The sequence below is a fragment of the Enhydra lutris genome, unplaced genomic scaffold (genome assembly GCF_002288905.1).
Source record: "Enhydra lutris kenyoni isolate GAN:26980312 unplaced genomic scaffold, ASM228890v2 scaffoldscaffold60, whole genome shotgun sequence".
In the NCBI taxonomy this organism is placed as follows: Eukaryota; Metazoa; Chordata; class Mammalia; order Carnivora; family Mustelidae; genus Enhydra; species Enhydra lutris.
Window position 1 is genome coordinate 3618727 of NW_019154144.1, and position 22543 is coordinate 3641269.

Sequence of the window (22543 nt, forward strand, 5' to 3'; positions counted from 1 at the left end):
AAAAAATCACAGGCCAGAACAGAGTGGCAGGATATATTTGATGTTCTTTTTTTTTTTTTTTTAAGATTTTATTTATTTATTTGACAGAGAGAGATCACAGTAGGCAGAGAGGCAGGCAGGGAGAGAGAGAGAGAGAGGAGGAAGTAGGCTCCCTGCTGAGCAGAGAGCCCGATGCGGGGTTTGATCCCAGGACCCTGAGATCATGACCTGAGCTGAAGGCAGAGGCTTAACCCACTGAGCCACCCAGGTGCCCCAATATATTTGATGTTCTTAAAGGAAAAAAAAAAAATTACAGCTAAGAATACTCTACCAGGTAACATCATCATTCAGAGTTGAAGTTTTCCCAGATAGAAAAAACTAAAAGAGTTCATCATTACCAAACCAGACTTAAGGTCTTCTTTAAGTGGAAAAAAAAGGCCATAACTAGAAATAAAATACATGAAAAAAATCTTACTGGCAAAAGTAAATATATAGTAAAGGCAGTGGACAGTCACTTAAAAAGCTAATATAAAGATTAAAAAGCAAAAGTAGTAAAATTAGCTATAAATACAATAGTTAAGAAATAAAATAAAAAGATGTAAAATATGGTGTCAAAAACAAAGTTTGGTGGGGGTAAAATGTACTGCTTTTGGAATGCATATAAACATAAGCGACTATTAAGTTTAATAGACTGAGTCTAACAAGACTCAGTTATATGCTACCTACAAAAGACTCACTTCAGATTTAAGATACACAGAGACTGAGAGTGAAGGGATGGAAAAAAAAATATTTCATACAAATGGAAATGAAAGCTGAGATAACTATACTCATATCAGACAAAATAGACTTTAAAACAAAAATTGAGGGGTGCCTGGGAGCTCAGTGGGTTAAGCCTCTGCCTTTGGCTCAGGTCATGATCTCAGGGTCCTGGGGTCCAGCCCCACATCGGGCTCTCTGCTCATCAGGGAGCCTGCTTCCTCCCTTTCTCTCTGCCTGCCTCTCTGCCTACTTGTGATCTCTGTCAAATAAATAAATAAAATCTTTAAAACAAACAAACAAGCAAAAAAATGTAACAAAAGACAAAACAAGGCATTACATAATGATAAAAGGATTAATTCAGGAAGAAGACATAACATTTATATTTATGCACCCTAAATAAAAATATTTAGGAGCACCTAAATATATACAACAAGTAATAACAGACCTAAAAAGAGAAATTGACAGTGATACAATAATAATAAAGGACTTAACACTCACTCACATCAATGGATAGATTGTCCAAAAAGAAAATTAGTAAGGAAACATTGGCCTTAAAATGACACCTAGACCAGGTGGACTTCATGGATAGATAAAGAACATTTCACCCCAAAACTGAAGATTATGCATTCCTTTAAAGTGCACATCAGCATTCTCCAAGATAAATCACATGTTAGTTTGCAACACAAGTCTCAATAAATTCAAGAAGACTGAAGTCGTATCAAGTATATTCTCTGACCACAATAGCATGAAACTAGAAAACATCAAGAGAAGAAAACCGGGAAAAACACAAACATGTGGAGACTAAACAAATTAAACAATCATGTGTTAATGAAGAAATCAGTGAGGAAATTCAAAAATACCTTGAGACAAATAAAAATGTAACCACAATTTTTCAAAATCTAAGAGACATCACAAAAGCAGTTCTAAGAGGGAAGTTTATAGCAATACAGACTTCCCTCAAGAAATAAGAAAAATCTCAAATAACACAACCTTACACTGAAAGGAACTAGAAAAAGAGAAACAAAATCCAAAGTCAGTAGAAGAAGGAAATAATAAAGATCAAAGTGAAAATAAATGGAATACTCAAAAGCAATCAAAAAGATCAATAAAGATGCACCTAGGTGACTCAGATGGTTGGGCATCTGACTTTGGCTCAGGTCATGATCTCCATGTCCCGAAATCAAGACCCATGTCCAGCCCCTGGCACAGCAGGGAGTCTGCTTCTACCTCTCCCTCACTGCCCACCACTTGTGCTTTCTCTGTCTCTTTCTCTGCTTCTTTCTCAAAAGAATAAAAAAAAAAAATAATTTTTTTAACAAGAAAAGATCAATGAAGCTAAACTCATTCATTGAAAAAATGAAATCATTGAATCTCTAGCCAGACTCATCAAGAGAGAGGGACCAATAGATAAAATCAGAAGTGAAAGGGAAGTTAAAACTGACACCAGAGAAACACAAAGGATAATAAAAGACTATCATGAAGAATTACATGCCAACAAATTGGAAAACTTGGAAGAAATATATAAATTCCTACAAACACACAACCTTTGAAGAATGAATCATGAAGAAATAGAAAATCCAAATAGACTAATTACGAGAAATAAAATGCAATTACTAACTAAAAAATCTCCAAAATGAAAATCTAGGACCAGATGGCTTCCCAGGGGAATTGTACCAAATATTTAAAGAAGAGTTAGTTTCTATTTTTCTCAAATTATTCCAAAAAATTGAAGAGGATGAAATGCTCCCAAACATACTTTATGAGGCTAGCATTATTCTAATACCAAAGCCAGACAAAGGCACCACAAACACAAAACTATAGGCCAAGAACTCCAATGAACATAGATGCAAATCCCTCAACAAAATATTAGCAAACCGATTTCAATAATACATTAATAAGATCATACACCATGATCAAAGGGGATTTATTCCAGGGATGCAAGGATGGTTCATCATTCACAAATCAATAAAAATATCACATTAATAAATCAAAGGATAATATCATATGATCATCAATAGATGCAGAAAAAGCATTTGTCAAAATTCAACATGCATTTATGATAAAAACTCTCAACAATGTGGATATGGATGGAATGGACTTCATAAAGGCCATATATGACAAACCCACTAAACATCATACTCAATGGTGAAAAGCTAAAATCTTTCTTTTTTTAACATTTCATTTATTTTATTTCATTTTATTTCTTTGAGAAAGAGAACAAGCATGGGTTGGGGGGGAAAGGCAGAGGGAGAGCGAGAAGCAGATTCCTTGCTGAGCAGGGAGCCCAATATAGGGCTCAATCTCAGGACCCTGAGATCATGACCTGAACTGAAGGCAGACACTTAATGGACTGAGCCACCCAGATTCCCCTAAAAGCTTTTTTTCTAATATGAGAAACAAAACAAGGATGCTTACTCTCATCACTTTTTTTCTACATAGTACTGGAAGTCCTAGTCACAGCAATCAGACAAGAAAAAGAAAAGAGGGCAACCAAATTGGAAAGGAAGAAATAAAATCATCACTATTTGCAAATGACATAATATTATATATAGAAAACCCTAAAGACTACCAAAAACTATTGGGCCTAATAAATGAATTCAGTAAAGTTGCAGGATACAAAAATAACATCTAGAAATCAGTTGCATTTCTGTACACTAATAATGAGCTATCAGAAAGAAGAACTAAGAAAACCATTCCATTTTCAATTGCATCAAAAAGAATAAAATAATGATGATGAACATTTTTTCAAGTGCCTGTTAGCCATTTGTGTGTATTCTTTGGAGAAGTGTCTTTCATGTCTTCTGCCCACTTTTTGACTTGATTATCTGCTTTGTGTGTGTTGAGTTTGAGGAGCTCTTTATAGATCTTGGATATCAGCCCTTTGTCTGTAGTGTCATTTGCAAATTTCTTCTCCCATTCCGTGGGTTGCCTCTTTGTTGTATTGACTATTTCCTTTGCTGTGCAGAAGCTTTTGATCTTGATGAAGTCCCAAAAGTTCATTTTCACTTATTTATTTATTTATTATTTTATTTTATTGCCTTTGGAGACATATCTTGAAAGAAGTTGCTGTGGCCGATGTCGGAGAGGTTACTGCTTATGTTCTCCTCTAGGATTTTGATAGATTCCTGCCTCACATTGAGGTTTTCATCCATTTCGAGTTTATCTTTGTGTACGGTGTAAGAGAATGGTCGAGTGTCATTCTTCTACATATAGCTGTCCAATTTTCCCAGCACCATTTATTGAAGAGACTGTCTTTTTTCTACTGTATATTTTTTCTTGCTTTGTTGAAGATTATTTGACCATAGAGTTGAGGGTCCATATCTGGGCTCTCTTCTCTGTTCCCTGGTCTATGTGTCTGTTTTTGTGCCAGTACCATGCTGTTTTGGAGATCACAACTTTGTAGTAAAGCTTGAAATCAGTCAACGTGATGCCCCCAGTTTTGTTTTTCTTTTTCAACATTACCTTAGAAATTTGGGGTCTCTTCTGGTTCCATATCATCATTAGCAATCAGGGAGATTCAAATAAAAAACACACTGAGATACCATCTTATGTCAGTTAGAATGGCCAAAATTAACAAGACAGTAAACAACAAATGTTGGAGGGGATCTGGAGAAAGGGGAACCTTCTTACACTGTTGGTGGGAATGCGAGTTGGTGCAATCACTTAGGAAAAGAGTGTGGAGATTCCTTAAGAAATTAAAAATAGAGCTTCCCTATGACCCTGCAATTGCACTACTTGGTATTTACCCCAAAAATACAGACGTAATGAGAAAAAGGGTCACTTGTACCCCAATGTTCATAGCAGCAATGGCCACAGTTGCCAAGCTGTGGAAAGAACCAAGACACCCTTCAACGGACGAATGGATAAAGAAGATATGGTACATATATACTATAGAGTATTGTGCCCTCATCAGAAAGGATGAATACCAAACTTTTGTATCAACATGGATAGGAGTGGAGGAGATTATGCTGAGTGAAATAAGTCAAGCAGAGAGAGTCAATTATCATATGGTTCCACTTACTTGTGGAGCGTAAGTAACAACATGGAGGACATTGGGAGATGAAGAGAAGAGAGATGGGGGAGGTCGGGATGGGAGACAAATCATGAGAGACTATGGACTCTGAGAAACAAACTGAGGGTTTTGAGGGGAGGAGGGTGGAAGGATGGGTGAGCCTGGTGGTGTGTTGTGGAGGGCACATATTGCATGGAGCACTGGGTGTGGTGCATAAACAATGAATTCTGGAACACTGAAAAGAAATTAAAAAAAAATAAGTAAAAGATAAAAGAAGAAAAAAAAAGAATAAAATACCCAAGAATTAAATTTAACCAAGGAGATGAAAAAGATTTGTACTTTGAAAACTATAACATTGATCAATGAAATGGAAGAAAACACAAATATTTTGAAAGATATATTATGCTCATGGATTGGATTTTAATGTTAAAATTTCCATACTAGCCAAAGCAACCTGCAGATTCAGTACAATTCCTAGCAAAGTTTCAATGGCATTTTTCCCACAGAACTCAAAGAAAGTATCCTAAATTTTTTATGCAACTACAAAAGACCTTGAATATCCAAAGCAATCTTGAGAAAGAACAAAGCTGAAAGTATCACACTCCCTGATTTCAAACCATGTTACAAAGCTACAGTACTCAAAACAGTGTGATACTGCCATGAATACAAATACATGGATCAATGCATGAGAATAGAGAGACCTGAAATAAACCCACACATATATGATCAGTTAATCAATGATAAGAAAGGTAAGAATTTACAATGGGAAAAAGATAATCTCTTCAATAAATGGTTTTGGGAAAACTGGGTATGCAAAAGAGTGAAACTGGACCACTATATCATATACGAAAACAAATTAAAAATGGATTAAGGACTTGAATGTAAGACCTGAAACCATAAAACTTCTGAAAGAAAGCAGACAGTAAGTTCTGATATTAGTCTTAGAAATAAGTTTTTTTGGACCAGTCTCTTTAGGCAAGGGCAAAAAAAGCTAAAATAAATAAATGGGATTACATTAACCTAAAAAAGCTTCTGCACTGTGAAGAAAACCATTAACAAAATGAAAAAGCAACCTACTGAAGGAAGGAAAATATTTGCAAGTTACATTTCTGATAGGGGTTAATATCTAAAATATATAAAGAACTTACTTACATATCTTAATATCAAAAACCAAACAACCTGTTTAAAATTGGACAAAAGACCTGAATAGACACTTTTTCCAAAAAAGACATACAGATGGCCAATAGACACATGAAGAGATGCTCAACATCATCAACTCATCATCAGAGAAGTGCAAATCAGAACGACAATGAGATTTCAATGAGATTTCACCCCACACCCGTCATAATGGCTAGAATAAAAAAGAAAGGAAATAACAATTGTTGTTGAGGATTGAAGAAAAGGGGACCTCCTTATACTGTTTGTGGGAATGGGAACTGGTATGGCATCTATGAAAACAATATGGGGGTTCCTCAAAATATTAAAAATAGAACTATTATAGGATCCACCATGGGAGTGGGAATACCCACTTCTGGGTGTCTACCCAATGAAAATGAAAACAGCAATTTGAAGAAATATATGCACCTCTGTGTGCAATGCAGAATTACTCACAACAACCAAGATATGGAAGCAATCTAAGCACCTACGGATAGATGAAGAGATAAAGAAAATGTGCTACATGTGTATACACACATGCACATGCGTGCACACACATGAAATGGAACATGACTTAGCCATGAAAAAGAATGAAATCTTGCCATTTGTGACAACATAGGTGGGCCTAAAAAATATCATGCTAAGGGAAATAGATCAGACAAAGAAAGAAAAATACCATATGTTTTCACTTATATGTGGACTCAAAGAAACAAACAAAAGAGAAACAAACTCATCATTATAGGAAACAAACTGTTGGTTACCAGAGAGGGGCAGGGAAAATAGGTGAAAAGGATTAAGACATACAAGCTTCCAGTTATGAAACAAATAAGTAATGGTGATATAATGTACAACATAGGAGACATAGGAAAATACTATTATAATGAGTTTGTATGCTGACAGATGGTAACTAGACTTATTGTGGGGATCATATCCTGATGTATACAAGTTTCAAATAACTATGATATACACCTCAAAGTAAAGGATATAATAGTATGCCAGTTATACTTAAAAAAAAATCAACACTTTGGGGTGCCTGGGTCGCTTAGACAGTTAAGCATCTGCCTTCAGCTCAGGTCAAGATCCTGGAATCCTGGGATCAAGCCCTTCATCAGGCTCTCTGCTCAGCAGGGAGTCTGCTTCTCCCTCTGCCCCTCACCCTACTTGTGTTGTCTCTCTCTTGTTCTCTCTCACTCAAATAAGTAAATAAAATCTTTTTAAAAATCAACACATTGATTTAAAAAAATACTTGCTTCTCTTTCTGTTTTGCAATAACTAACAAATAAGATTTATTGTGGATGCCCAGGTAGAGCTCAGTGGCTGCAGAAATCTCCTCCCACTTAATTACTTTGCATCCTAAGTGAAATTCAGATAAAGAAATTATTACAGCTAATGTTTAATGAATACTTATGATGTGCCTGGCATTTCATGTGTATTGATTCTTCTAATCCTCACAACCACCTTGTGTGGATGTGTAATTAAATTGCCCATGTTATACAGCAGGAAATTGAAGCCCAAGTGCATGGCAGGCAAATGGAATAAGACTACAATCCTAGGGGTGCCTGGGTGGCTCAGTGGGTTAAAGCCTCTGCCTTCAGCTCAGGTCATGATCCCGGGTCCTGGGATCGAGCCCCGCATCGGGTTCTCTGCTCAGCAGGGAGCCTGCTTCCCTTCCTCTCTCTCTGCCTGCCTCTCTGCCTACTTGTGATCTCTGTCTGTCAAATAAATAAATAAAAACTTAAAAAAAAAAAAAAAGACTACAATTCTAGGCAACTTGGTGTCAGCCAGGGGCATTTAATACCAAATATGAGCTTCCATTTCTCTGTGGACTACCTAATTTAGCAGAGCATTGATATAAATTAGTTTTTTCAATGTCTTTAAACCTATTCTACCAATGGGAACAGCTAGTAGCATTTATCACAACACAGTTATTTCCATTTCTACCCTTGGTTTTACAGCAGGAAGACTTAGTGAAAAATTCTGCACATTAAGAGAGGATGCTAATTGGTTTCTACTAATGGCTCAGATATTCATCCTCATCATCTAATCTTAATTTAGACTATTATTTCCATGTGGTAATTGCAAGATTCCCTGCACTTGAAATAGAGCGGGGTAGAGTGTTTTCTCCAAAACCATTGAAATAAACAGTATAATACAATCCTATTACATAAAGTGAGCTCTTCTTGCTTTTTACTATCTATACAATGTTTCTGTCTCTGACCCTGAACAATGTTTTCTTACTTGGGCTTTGATTTTTTACATTATTGTGAATTTCCTACAAATAGAACTTCATATTTTTTTTTTCTTTAGCTGCCAGACCAAGAGAAGAATGAAGTAAACATAAAGTGCTCAGGAGACGGGGAAAAGGGGTTGTGGTGGGGATTTGGGAGGGAGGTTTGGTTTTTAATGAACCATGGTTTACCGAGTACAGAGGAGTGTGGACTGGAGATAATTTTTATGGCAGAGCAGAAGTTATGAAAGGCTAAGCCATCGGTCAGTTCTACCAAGGAAACAGCTGAAAAAACTGCATAAACAGACCTCATAGAGATCCACTTCTTTTTTAAAAATTTTATTATTTTTTATTTTTAAATTTCTTTTCAGTGTACCAGAATTCATTGTTTATGCACCACACCCAGTGCTCCATGCAATACCTGCCCTCCATAATACCCACCACCAGGCTCACCCAACCTCCCAGCCCCTGCCCCTTCAAAACCCTCAGATTATTTTTCTGAGTTATAGTCTCTCATGGTTCATCTCCCCTTCCAGTTTCCCCCAACTCCTTTCTCTCCATCTCCCCATGTCCTCCATGTTATTTCTTATGCTCCACAAATAAGTGAAACCATATGATAATTGACTCTCTCTGCTTGACTTATTTCACTCAGCATAATCTCTTCCAGTCCCATCCATGTTGCTACAAAAGTTGGGTATTCATCATTTCTGATGGAGGCATAATACTCCATAGGGTATATGGACCACATTTTCCTTATCCATTTGTCCATTGAAGGGTGTCTTGGTTCTTTCCACAGTTTGGCGACTGTGGCCATTGCTCCTATGAACACTGGGATACAGATGGTCCTTCTTTTCACTACATCTGTATCTTTGGGGTAAAATACCCAATAGTGCAATTTCAGGGTCATAGGGAAACTATTTTTAATTTTTTAAGGAATCTCCACACTGTTTTCCAGAGTGGCTGCACCAACTTGCATTCCCACAAACAGTGTAAGAGGGTTCCCCTTTCTCCACATCCTCTCCAACACACGTTGTTTACTGTCTTGTTAATTTTGGCCATTCTAAGGTGGTATCTCAGTGTGGTTTTGATTTGAATCTCCCTGATGGCTAGTGACAATGAACATTTTTTCATGTGTCTGATAGCTATTTATATGTCTTCATTGGAGAAGTGTCTGTTCATGTCTTCTGCCCATTTTTTGACATGATTATCTGTTTTGTGTGTATTGAGTTTGAGAAGTTCTTTATAGATCCTGGATATAAGCCTTTTGTCTGTACTATAATTTGCAAATATCTTCTCCCATTCCGTGGGTTCCTCTTTGTTTTGTTGACTATTTCCTTTGTTATGCAGAAGCTTTTGATCTTGATGAAGTCCCAAAAGTTCATTTTCTCTTTTGTTTCCTTTGCCTTTGGAGATATATCTTGAAAGAAGTTGCTGTGGCTAATATCGAAGAGGTTACTGCCTATGTTCTCCTCTATGATTCTGACGGATTCCTGCCTCACCTTGAGGTCTTTTATCCATTTTGAGTTTATCTTTGTGTATGGTGCAAGAGAATGGTCGAGTTTCATTCTTCTACATATAGCTGTCCAATTTTCCCAGCACCATTTATTGAAGAGACTGTCTTTTTTCCACTGTGTATTTTTTTCCCCACTTTGTCGAAGATTATTTGACCATAGAGTTGAGGATCCATATCTGGGCTCTCTACTCTGTTCCACTGGTCTTTGTGTCTGTTTTTATGCCAGTACCATGCTGTCTTGGTGATCACAGCTTTGTAGTAAAGCTTGAAATCAGTCAACGTGATGCCCCCAGTTTTGTTTTTCTTTTTCGACGTTTCCTTAGCAATTCAGGGTCTCTTCTGATTCCATACAAATTTTAGGATTATTTGCTCCAGCTCTTTGAAAAATACTGGTGGAATTTTGATCGGAATGGCATTAAAAGTATAGATTGCTCTAGGCAGTATAGACATTTTAACAATGTTTATTCTTCTGATCCATGAGCATGGAATGGTCTTCCATCTTTTTGTGTCTTCTTCAATTTCTTTCATGAGTGTTCTGTAGTTCCTTGAGTACAGATCCTTTACCTCTTTGGTTAGGTTTATTCCCAGGTATCTTATGGTTCTTGGTGCTATAGTAAATGGAATCAATTCTCTAATTTCCCTTTCTGTATTTTCATTGTTAGTGTATAAGAAAGCAACTGATTTCCGTACATTGGCTTTGTATCCTGCCACATTACTAAATTGCTGTATGAGTTCTAGTAGTTTGGGGGTGGAGTCTTTTGGATTTTCCATATAAAGTATCATGTCATCTGCGAAGAGAGAGAGTTTGACTTCTTCATTGCCAATTTGGATATATTTTATTTCTCTTTGTTGTCTGATTGCTGTTGCTAGGACTTCTAATACTATGTTGAACAAGAGTGGTGAGAGTGGGCATCCTTGTCGTGTTCCTGATCTCAACGGGAAGGCTCTGAGCTTTTTCCCATTGAGGATGATATTTGCTGTGGGTCTTTCATAGATAGATTTTATGAAGTTCAGGAATGTTCCCTCTATCCCTATACTTTGAAGCATTTTAATCAGGAACAGATGCTGGATTTTGTCAAATGCTTTTTCTGCATCAATTGAGAGGACCATATGGTTCTTCTCTCTTCTCTTATTGATTTGTTCTATCACATTCATTGATTTGTGAATATTGAACCATCCTTGAAACTCAGGGATGAATCCCACCTGGTCATGGTGGATAATCTTTTAATGTGCTATTGGATCCTATTTGCCAGGATCTTGTTGAGAATCTTAGCATCCATGTTCATCAGGGATATTGGTCTGAAATTCTTCTTTTTGGTGGGGTTAGGATCAACCAGAAAATCAAAGAAGAACTTAAACAATTCATGGAAACCAATGAGAATGAAGACACTTCAGTCCAAAACCTATGGGATACAGCAAAGGAGGTCCTAAGGGGGAAATACATAGCCATCCAAGCCTCCTTCAAAAAAATTGAAAAATCCAGAATATACCAGCTGTCTCTACACCTCAAAGAACTGGAGAATCAACAACAGATTAAGCCAACTCCACACACAAGAAGGGAAATAATCAAGATTAGAGCAGAGATCAATGAGATAGAAACTAGAGATACAGTAGAATGCATCAATGAAACTAGAAGCTGTTTTTTTGGAAAAAATTAATAAGATCAATAAACCACTGGCCAAACTAATCCAAAAGAAAAGAGAGAAGGCTCAACTTAATGAAATTATGAATGAAAAGGGAGAGATCACAACTAACACCAAGGAAATAGAAACAATCATCAGAAATTATTATCAACAGTTTTATGCCAATAAGTTAAGCAACCTAGATGAAATAGATGCATTCCTGGAAAACTATAAACTTCCAAAATTGAACCAGGAAGAAACTGACAACCTGAATATACCAATATCTAGTAATGAGATTGAAGCAGTGATCAAAAACCTCCCAAAAAACAAGAGCTCAGGACCTGACAGATTTCCTGGAGAATTCTACCAAACTTTCAAAGAAGAAATAACACCTATTTTCCTGAAGCTTTTTCAAAAAATTGAAGCAGAAGGCAAACTTCCAGATTCTTTTTATGAAGCCAGCATTACCCCAATCCCCAAACCAGGCAAAGACCCCACCAAAAAGGAGAATTTCAGGCCCATATCCTGATGAATACGGATGCTGAGATCCACTTCATCTTATTAACAGCTACAGGGGTGGTATTCTGTGGTGCAGAAATGTTTATGGTTATGGTATCTCATGCCCTGCTTGGAACTTCTCTACATAAAAATGGGAGGAATTGGGAAGGGTGGGATACAAGGAAACCTGAGGTAAGATCAAATCCATCTTCTTCATTGTGGAAGAATTCATCAAACACCTTTCTTAATGCATACCAGTGAAAATATTTTCCTGGCTATGAATTTCCTGGATGTATATGTAAAAGCATGTTGCATGGATCCTTTCTGCAAGTAGCCATAGTTCAAAAAAGGTTGATTTGATATGTAACCTAATCTGCCCACATTACTGCAAGCAAGCCAGAGTAGGGTTCGATGCTTTAGGTATTTAAAAAATTGCCTCTTCTACATAATTTCTCCTCCCTCTTTTCTCTCTTTTAACAATCTTATTTTAGAGTTATAAAAGCCCTTCAGTTATTTTTTAGAAGTAAAAGATTATATAAATAGTCCACAAATACTCAATCCAAATCTTATGCCATATGATTTTTCTCTCTTGGGTAAGGCTCTGAGTCAGAAATACTTGATTAGGTATAAGTGCTAAACGAACAAAGAAAGTGAGAAGTAGTGAAAAGCATGAGTAAAAATGAATGCTCTAATTAGAGTCTTTCTGGTCAGTCAGGGACAAAGCAATTTAAGCGGTAACTTAGCTAGAATCAAAGTTATACAATATGAAACTACATAAAGATGAATTTTTAAAACATTTCCAGGTATAGAAGAGGTTTTCATACTGTGAATGTTAAATTATATTTATCACTTATTTTCATTTTTATTTTATTTAGCTTTTTCAACTTTTAATGTTTTGTAAGATATTTATAATGTTAAAGTAAAATAATAAATGAAGGTTAGCACACAGTTCATACTCAATAAGTTTCTGCTGAGTGAATTCATGAATTAAACAGTTATAAGCCCTTTCTCAGCCCTAGCCCTAATTTTAGTTCCCAAAGACAGGTATTTAAAAAAAAATCTGTTCTTTATGACTTAAGTTTATTAGAGAAGTTTTAAACTCACAGCAAAGTTGATAACGCAGAGATTTCCCTTACTACCACCCATGTGTTCCCACCAGGACAGTACATTTATTACAATTAATGAAATTACACTGACATATCATAAACACCCAAAGCTTACAGTTCACATCATTTTTTGTGTCATACATTCTATAGGTTTGGACAAAAGTAGAATGACATATGTCCATCATTGTGGTATCATACAGAATTTTTCACTGTCCCCCAAATCCTCTGTGCATTACCTAGGCATTTCTCTCCCTTTCCACTCCTAGTTACTAACTACTGGCAGCCACTTTTTGTTTTTTTACTGTCTCCATAATTTAGCATTTTCTATAATGTCATATAGCTGGAACCAGAAAGTCTGTGTCCTTCTCAGATTGGTTTCTTTCATTTAGTAATATGCGTTTAAGATTCCTCCATGTCTTTTCATGGCTTGCTAGCTCATTTCCTTTAAGTGCCAATATTTTACTGTTTGGATGTAGCACAGTTTATCTACTCACTTACTGAAGAACATTGTGCTTGCTTCCAAGTTTTGGCAATTATTAGTAAAGTTGTTATAAACATCTATGTGCAGATTTTTGTGTGGACATAAGTTTTCAACTCCTTTGGGTAATTTCAAGGACTACAAGAGTATTGGTTCTGTGAGAAACCATCCAAATGTCTTCCAAAGTGGCTGTTCCATTTTGCATTCCCACTGGTAATCAGTGAAAGTTCCCATTGCTCCACATCCTCACCAATATTTGGCACTGTCAATGTTCTGGATTTGGCCATTCTAATAGGTATGTAGTGGTATCTTATTGTTCTTTTTTTTTTTAATTTGCATTTCCCTGATGATATATCATATGGAGTATTTTTCATATGCTTACCAATAATCTGTGTATCTACTTTGGTGAGGTGTCTGTTAAGGTCTTTGGTTCATTTTTAAATTGGGCTGTTTATTTTTTATTGTTGAATTTTAAAAGTACTTTATGTATTTTGGACAACAGTGCTTTATTAGATGTATCTTTTTTTTAAAGATTTTATTTATTTATTTTATTGACAGAGAGAGAGAGATCACAAGTAGGCAGAGAGGCAGGCAGAGAGAGAGGGGGAAGCAGGCTCCCTGTTGAGCAGAGAGCCCGATGCGGGGCTTGATCCCAGGACCCTGAGATCATGACCTGAGCCGAAGGCAGAGGCTTAACCACTGAGCCACCCACACGCCCCTAGATGTGTCTTTTGCAATATTTTCTTTTTTTTAAAGACTTTATTTATTTATTTGACAGACAGAGATCACAAGTAGGCAGAGAGGCAGGCAGAGAGAGAGGAGGAAGCAGGCTCTCCGTGGAACAGAGAGCCCGATGCGGGGCTTGATCCCAGGACCCTGGGATCATGACCTGAGCCAAAAGGCAGAGGCTTTAACCCACTGAGCCACCCAGGTGCCCCTGCAATATTTTCTGCCAGGCTGTAGCTTGAACTCTCATTCTCTTTATATTGTCTTTCACAGAAGTTTTAAATTTTAATGAAGTCCAGTTTATCAATTATTTCTTGCATGGATCATACCTTTGGTGTTTTATCTAAAAAGTCATTGCTGTGATCAAAATCTCTAGGTTTTCTTCTATGTTATTTTCTAGGAGTCATAGTTCTGCATTTTACATTAGGTTTACAATCCAGTTTGAGTTAATTTTTGTGAAGGGTGTAAGATATGTGTCTAGATTTATTTATTTTTTTACACATGGATGTCTAGTTGTTCTAGCGCCATTTGCTGGAAAGATGTTTGCTTCATTGTTTTGCCTTTACTTCTTTGTCAAAGTTCAACTGAATATATTTATCTGGGTTCATTCCTGGGCTCTCTGTTGTGTTCCATTAATCTATTTGTCTATTCTTTTGTGAATACCATTATATCTTGATCACTGTATTCTTGCTCTTGGGTAGGATCAGTCCTTCAACTTTGTTGTTCTTCAATACTGCGTTGACTACGATGGGTCTTTTGCCTCTCCGCACAAACCTTAGAATCAGTTTGTCAATATCCTCCAAATAACTTTCTGGGATTTTAACTGGGATTGCACTGGATCAAGAGAAATGCTTTTTAACATTCTAATGGGGTTATCTCCCTATATTCTGAATAATATGTTTATATCACTATTACTTGGTCTTACATTTAACACGTAACTCCTTACTGTGAAAGATGAGGCTTTGCCTCCTTAACTTACCTTGCTCTAATTTTTTGATAGCAACACTTTAGTTCTTTAATTCTGTTGCTTATCTTTATAACTTTACATGTCATTTTAAAACTTCTGTTTCTTATTTCACCAACTTTAAATACTGTGTCTCAGCTTCCCACAATGTTACATAAAGATATTAGTATCTACTTATAACCTCCTTTCTTTTACTCTTTATGACAATGGTATTTATATTGCTTCATACCTACATTGAAGACTTGGAGATTATTTTTCAATGAATTATCTCTTAAAGTTGAAAAAATAATAGCATTTTCAAAAGAGGACCATATGCAAAATAAAGTGCTAGGATTTTATTTCATTCTCCATGGGTATAATGTTCTGATGCTGTGTTACTTGAAAGAGTCAATTCAAAGGAATTTCTTTCCTTCACTTCTATTGTTCAAAATCATGCCATAGTTTACTTTGAAAAGTATTTTGACTCATCTTTCTTACATATTTTATAGCTTTCTTAGCTGTTTTAATTGTTTTACTTCCCTCTTATTGAAAATAGAAACATATTTTCATCTGTTTTTATTTTCATCATTTTTTTACTAATGGCTCTGTAGTCATCATATATTGCTTGGAATCGAACCTAATGCCTTTTACTCTTTGAGTTTAGTGGCTTCCTACTTTTATTTGGATCAGTTGCTTATTAGATATTCTGTATAACTATCATATGCTGGGAAACATGTTCATTGAGTTGCTCAATGTTCACTATTTCTTGTATCCCATGATTTCCTTCCTCTTCACCATTGTTCTTTCCAGAAAGGATATATGGCCAGTAATGTCCTGAGCCCTTTGATAGCTAAAAAGTCTTTTGTTTGTCCATTCATTGAGAATTTGTGTATAGTAATCTAGGTTTAAAGTAATTTTCTCTTAGAACTTAAATGTCATTATTTGATTGTCTTATGGCATTTTGTGTTATGAGACAATGAATGCCCATCTGTTTCTCATTTTCTGTGTTTTGTGTTGTGAAAATTTTAATACCCTTTCCTTAATGTTATGAAATTTCATGGCAATTTGTCTAGGAAGAGCTGTTTGTTTTTTCATTCTTTTTTCTTGGGTCTCTGTAGACTTAACATGTGAAGGACTCATGCTTCTTTTCAGTACTGGAAAACTTGCTCTTATTTATTTTACAATTTCCCCTATTTTTTTCCCTCTGTATCTGGAACACATATTGGTCAGAAGTTGTAATTCCTGGATTAGGCTCTTTGATCTTTTATGCCTCAGCTTTTCAGTTCCATATTTTGGGGGATTAGTGGACTTTAATTTCAAATTTCTATTATATTTAAAAAATTATTTTCAAAACCATGCTTACTTAAGTGTTCTTTCTTATTGTTTCTCTTTCATAGCATCCTGTTCATATTTAATGAATGGGATATGCTCTTTCTCTAAACAACTTTATCAAGGTACAATTTTACATACTGTAAAATTCACCCAATTTAAGTGTACAATTTAATAATTTTTAACAATTTTATAGAGGTGTACATTCACCACCACAATGCAGTTTTAGAACATTACCATCACCCTAAAAGGATCCTTTCTGGCCATTTTTAGTCAATCTCTGTTCTCATCCTCATTGCCAATTAATCTTCTTTCTGTCTCTAAAGATTTGCATTTTATAGACATTTCATATAATGGAATCATACAACATGTAGTCTTTTGTATTGGGTTTCTTTCACTAGCATGTTTTTGAGGTTAATTCATGTTGTGGCAAGTATTAGTAGTTGATTCCTTTTTATTCCTGAATAGTATTCTATTGGATGGATATATACCATATTTTGTTTAATCATTCATCTGTTGATAGACGTTTGGTTTGCTTTCAGTTTTTGGCTCTTATGAATAATGATACTGTATGAACATTTGCATTCTGGTCTTTGAGTGGATAATAGGTTTTCATTTGTCATAACTAGATATTTAGGAGTGAAACTGCTGAGTCACATGAAAATTTAACATTTTAAGAAACCGTTAAACTGTTTACCATGTAACTTCATGCTCCTTGTTTATGGGTGGGGATATTGAGAGTGGTGTGCTGAAAGTTTTCCATAGGGGACCATTGAAGTATCTGAAGTATCAGTTATTAGTAGGTCTATTTTCTTGGTCAATTTCCCCTGAAAGGAGATCTTTAATTTCCTGCCTGAAAGTGGGCCTGGTCAAGGGAACTGAGGGCTTTCCTATTTAGTATGTAAAATTCACTTTTTCTCTTACTCTCACATAGTACTTCTGCACTCACTGGGTGTAATGTCCCCAAGGATATTGTACCTCTGGTCCAGTCTCTTCAGAGAGTAAATCTCTAATCTTCTGCCTGCCCCGGGAAAGGTAGTTATGTAGCTATAGGGGAGAAAGAAGAGGATATGGGGACTAACTGCTTTTGATGCAGATTTATGATCAAGTCTCCACTTTTAGCTCCTTCTGTACCCCCATTCCCAGAGATGATTGGTGCTTCTATTTCCTCTGTACCTGGGATCCTATGAAATGTTCAGTACTTCTATCTTTCTCCCAAACAACGCAAGACTCTTGACTGTTTTAGCTCAGATACTGTCTCACATTACTGATGCTCTGATTTTAATTCTCTTGTTTGTAATAACCATTCATCAGTCTTAGGATTATTTTTAGAGACAGTATTTGTTAATAATTACTCATAAATTGACCATGTTGACCATTGCTTCTTGCATTCTATTCTTTCTGTTTTCTTTTCTTTCTTCTTATATTTCCTCCTTTTTATTTAAAATTTTCCCTTTTTTAAAAAAGTGTTTAAGCTGACAGGGCCCACCTAACCTTACATCACAACCATTTTTAAAATCACTTTTGGAAAATATTTCCCCCCTCAGGAACATTCCAGACAATAAATTTCACATTTTTTACATATTATATTACTGTCTTGCATTTTCCAGTCCATCACCAAAGAGGAGTGTGTAATTGCCATACTTCATTTGGAAATTGATTAAAAAATAATTGTAAATTTTAGGAAGTAAAAAGGGGGGAGAGAAGAGGAGAAGGAGGAGGAGAAAAGGGGGGAAGAAGAATGGGAGAGAGCTATAGAAGTAAGGAAGAAAAGAAGGAAGGGGAAAATATTTTAGGATGTAATTAAGTTTCTTTATGAATCTAATTCTGATATTGTATTCAAGAGATCTTAAGAGAATATCTTAGTGGCTCAGTTGATTGAGCATCTAATTCTTGATTTCAGCTAAGGTCCTGATTTCAGGGTCACGGGATTGAACCCTGTATGGACTCTGCACTCAGAGCAGAGTTCTCTCTTTCTCTCCCTCTGCACCTGCCCCAAATAAGTAAGTAAGTAAGTAAGTAAGTAAGTAAATAAATAAATAAATAATTTTTAAAAAGATCCTAGGAAAATTTTTAGGTTCCTAAGGTAAATAGAGGGAAACATGAAATTTCCTTGGAAGTTCTAAAAGAAAGAAAAGGGCTATCTCTAGAGTACTACTGCTATGGTGATTCCATAAATAGCGATTTAAATCTCTTATCCTCTCTTTTGTTTCACTCCAGCTATTCTTGAATAATGGAAAAATAGGTACATAGAATAACTGTTTAACAACTTCTTAGACCTAACACAGAAGAAGTTATCAAGGCATTCAACTGAATTCTGACTGAATAATTCAAATTCCTTTATCTCAACAAACGTTTACTGACTGGTGATATGGTTGCTCCTCAAGGAGAAACACCTTGATCAAAAAAATAGGTTCTGTAGTTTTTAAAAATAGAAGATTTATACTCTAAGATTTTTTTTGTGTGTGTGTGCTATAGCCAAAAGAGATGTGCCCTTGAATTGACTCTGTGTGTGCTTCAATACAGTAGGCATAAAGAAAAATACCTCAAAAAAAACCCCTGAAATTTGGGAAAGACTATAAGATCCAAGAGTCATGGCCAAGCTGCTGGCAGCCAAAAGTGAATTAAGATGAACAGATGAACAGTAACAGATGAACTTCTGCTTTAGAGGCTATTTTCAACAGTACCCTGTTTTATCTTAAGTGACCCAGGCATGGAAAAAATGTAGAATAAATATTTCAACCCCAAAGTGTGCCTGTGTTCTAGTTTCACAACACTTAGGATGAATAACACTGGTCAGGATACATGCATCTCTGAGCCTCAGTTTCTGTGTTTGTTAACAAAACAAAAGTATAACTTTGTTATGAACATGAGCTTTGAGGTCAGAAATAGTTAAAATCTGGCTCTGCCATATACTAGTGCTTTAAATATGGATACATTACTTAACCTAAGCATTTTTAAGTGTTTGTTTTTATTTTTGTTCTCAAGCTGTGAAATGAGAATTACAAAAATACATACCTCATAGAGTTGTGAGATTGGAATAATTTAGTTCACTTAAAGCACTTAACTTTGATGCCTAGACAAAGTAAGTGCCCATAAATATTATTGTTATTATTATTACTTCAATTTTTAGCATATTGTCATAATGTCTAAAGATTGGCTATTATGATGATGTTGATGATAAACAACCATCAGAGGTAACTGATTAAAAGAGCCTTATCCATTTATCCAAGACCTTTCCCCCTCATCCATTTATAAAATTTTAGATCAAATGATCCTAACCAAGTATTCTCAAGGCTATATACCTCAGGCACTTAAAGAAAAGAGGGAATTTGTAATGGGCCTTACTAGACCTTGTCCTATAAAACCTAGTTTTTACTTCTTGAACATATAGAAGACTTGATTTTCTAACTACCTTGAAGCTAGATAGGGCCATGTGACTTGTTTTACCCAATGACAGGAGACTAGAAACGAGACATTACTATGGTTAGAGGTGGTGAAAAGCCCCTGGAGATCCTCTTTCTCATGTTGAATGGGTAGAACCAGAGAACTGGATTACTGAATACCTACATATATGTAACACCTTATATGGAGAGTCATCCAGATCCATAGTGGATTTTGTATGAGAGAAAAACTTGATTTGTGTAAGGCACTGAGATAATGGGGTAGCAATAACTGCATAGTCTAAGTGATCTTCACTACTATTCTAAGGTTTGAAGTTACTCTTCGTTCTACAGACCTTAAATTCAGAGTTAAGTAGTTATAGAAGATAGAGATCACCCAATTACTGATACAGCTTGGACTAAAATCCTGTCTTCATAAAATTCACAAGTTCAATTTCCATAGAAGTAAGTTCTATAATATTGTTCTAGTGATATTCTAGACTCCACCCCTAATTTTCAGGACGACTGTAAAGAACAGGGACAAGGTAAGAAAGATGCCTAAAACAAACCCTATCTCATAATGGGTAATTTTTTAAAAATAATGTTTAGATTCTCTATTTTTTTGAAACCAATTATTATTACTCCATACTTCTGCTTGTGCCAAACATGCTGATTAATGACCTTTAGTTCTGAATCACTATTAAACTAGGAATTGATAATGTATCTCAATTTGGGAGCAATTACATTTTTATAGCTTAGACTGCTGGCACAGAATCTATACTTCACTCCATTTTCATCCATTTAATAACAATGCCTACTCATTTTTCAAACAATGACAGTAAATTCATTCATATTTTCTGCATCTAGAAACTTTGGGAATCTATAAAAGCTGAAGTCAAACCCCTGGGAATTATTTTGTCATCATCCTTTCTTGGTCCTAATTCCTCTATCCGTGCATCTCCTCTAATCCTCCCTACCCTTATCCTTACCTGTGTCCTTTATGTTGTTCCCCTTGTCTTTTGAAAGATGTATTATCACATCATCATAAATTCTTTTTGGCATACCTAAGATAACATCTGGCTCCAGCATAATTCAAGGACATCAGGAGGCATTCAAACTATTAATACAAATATAGTACCTTCAGTTTAGAAGAGGCCTTAGAAGTTATCCAACTCAGAGTCATAGATTCTCATCCAAACAAATGCCTCAAAATTGCTCGAGGTGCTTCTTAGAAATATTGATTCTTAACTGCATTCTTAACTTACTGAGTTGTAATACCCATGATTACAGAGGAGTACAATTTTTAAAAACATAATTTTCCTCACATCACTTTACCTCTCTCATGGTATTTATCTAACCAGATTGTTCCAATCCCAGTTTGTGAACTACTGATCAAATTTCAGTTCCTATCTCATTCTGGAATCACCTCCACAAACACCTCTGGCAGATTTACATATTGTCTATTACATATATTGCCCCTAATTTGATGGTATTACCCACTATATTAACTATCTGCTCCTCTAACCACAACTTTGAATCATCTACAGAGATAATAAATGAGGGCTTTGTTTTGTTTCTAAAACACAATCTCTGACAGGATCAAGAATGAATGGATGAACACACACACACACACACACACACACACACACCATAGAGACCTCTTCAGGTTGTCATTGTTAATGCTTACTGGGTAAATAATAATTTTTCTACAAACATATTTTCCACTTTTAATAGGCACTAAATCCTACTTTTGAAATTGATAATAGCAATGTTTTAAAATTAATGGTCAATGTTAAGGCATCCTGAAAATTTGTATTCCATTTTTTTTTTTTTTAACACTGAAAGATCTTCCAAGGGCAGTTGTCCCATAGAAATCTAACTGAAGCAAGTAGACTAACATGGAAATATGTTTTGGGAGCCTTACTCATACTAGCACCTAACTGGAAATGAATCAAAGGAGAATGAATAAACAAATTGTGTTTTATTTGAATACTAGAAAACTACTTAGCCATTAAAAGGAACAAACTAATGATACATGCAATGATATGAATGAATCTCAAATGCATTATGTTGAGGGACAGAGCCTGATTCCATTTGTATAACTTATAAGAAGCAGCAAAATAATTTCTGGTGATAGAAGTCAAAAGATTTTTAGCACGAGGAAGACTGATTGCATGGAAGGAGGTACAAAGGAATTTTCTTATATAAGGGAAAAGTTTGGTATGTTGATTTGGGGTGATATTTATATAAGTATGAAAATTTCTTAAAACTCACTGAAATGAACACTAACAATCTATGCATTGTGTGTAAACTGCCCATCAGCAGCTACAACTGCAGTAGAACATGCAAATTCGGAAAAACCTACATCAAAGATAGAAATGAGAGATAACAACACTGGCATATCTCACAAACTTTATGGAATTTTTGCCCCAATATATAATTTGAATGAGACAACATATAGGTCATAAAGACCTTATGCACCATTCTCTTCTCTAGAAAGAAAGTAATTTTGCACAGGGTGGGGTGGGGTACTGGTAGGCCTCTACTCTTACCTGGTTACTACTAGAAATATTGGTAAGAACAGACTGTGAAGCCTTCATAGATTTAACCTTTACCTTGCTAAGTCAAGCAGCTCTAGGGGTACCAGAGCTCAGTTCACGTATGGATACCATATTGTGCAGACATTCAGAAAGACTGAGTCATGGAGAGGCAAGGTAAAAGCAAGAGAATATATCTTGACTATAACTATCTATACCTCCTTATTCACAGAAAGTGGTTGGGCCTCAAGTTGCTTCTATGAAGACTTGCATGCG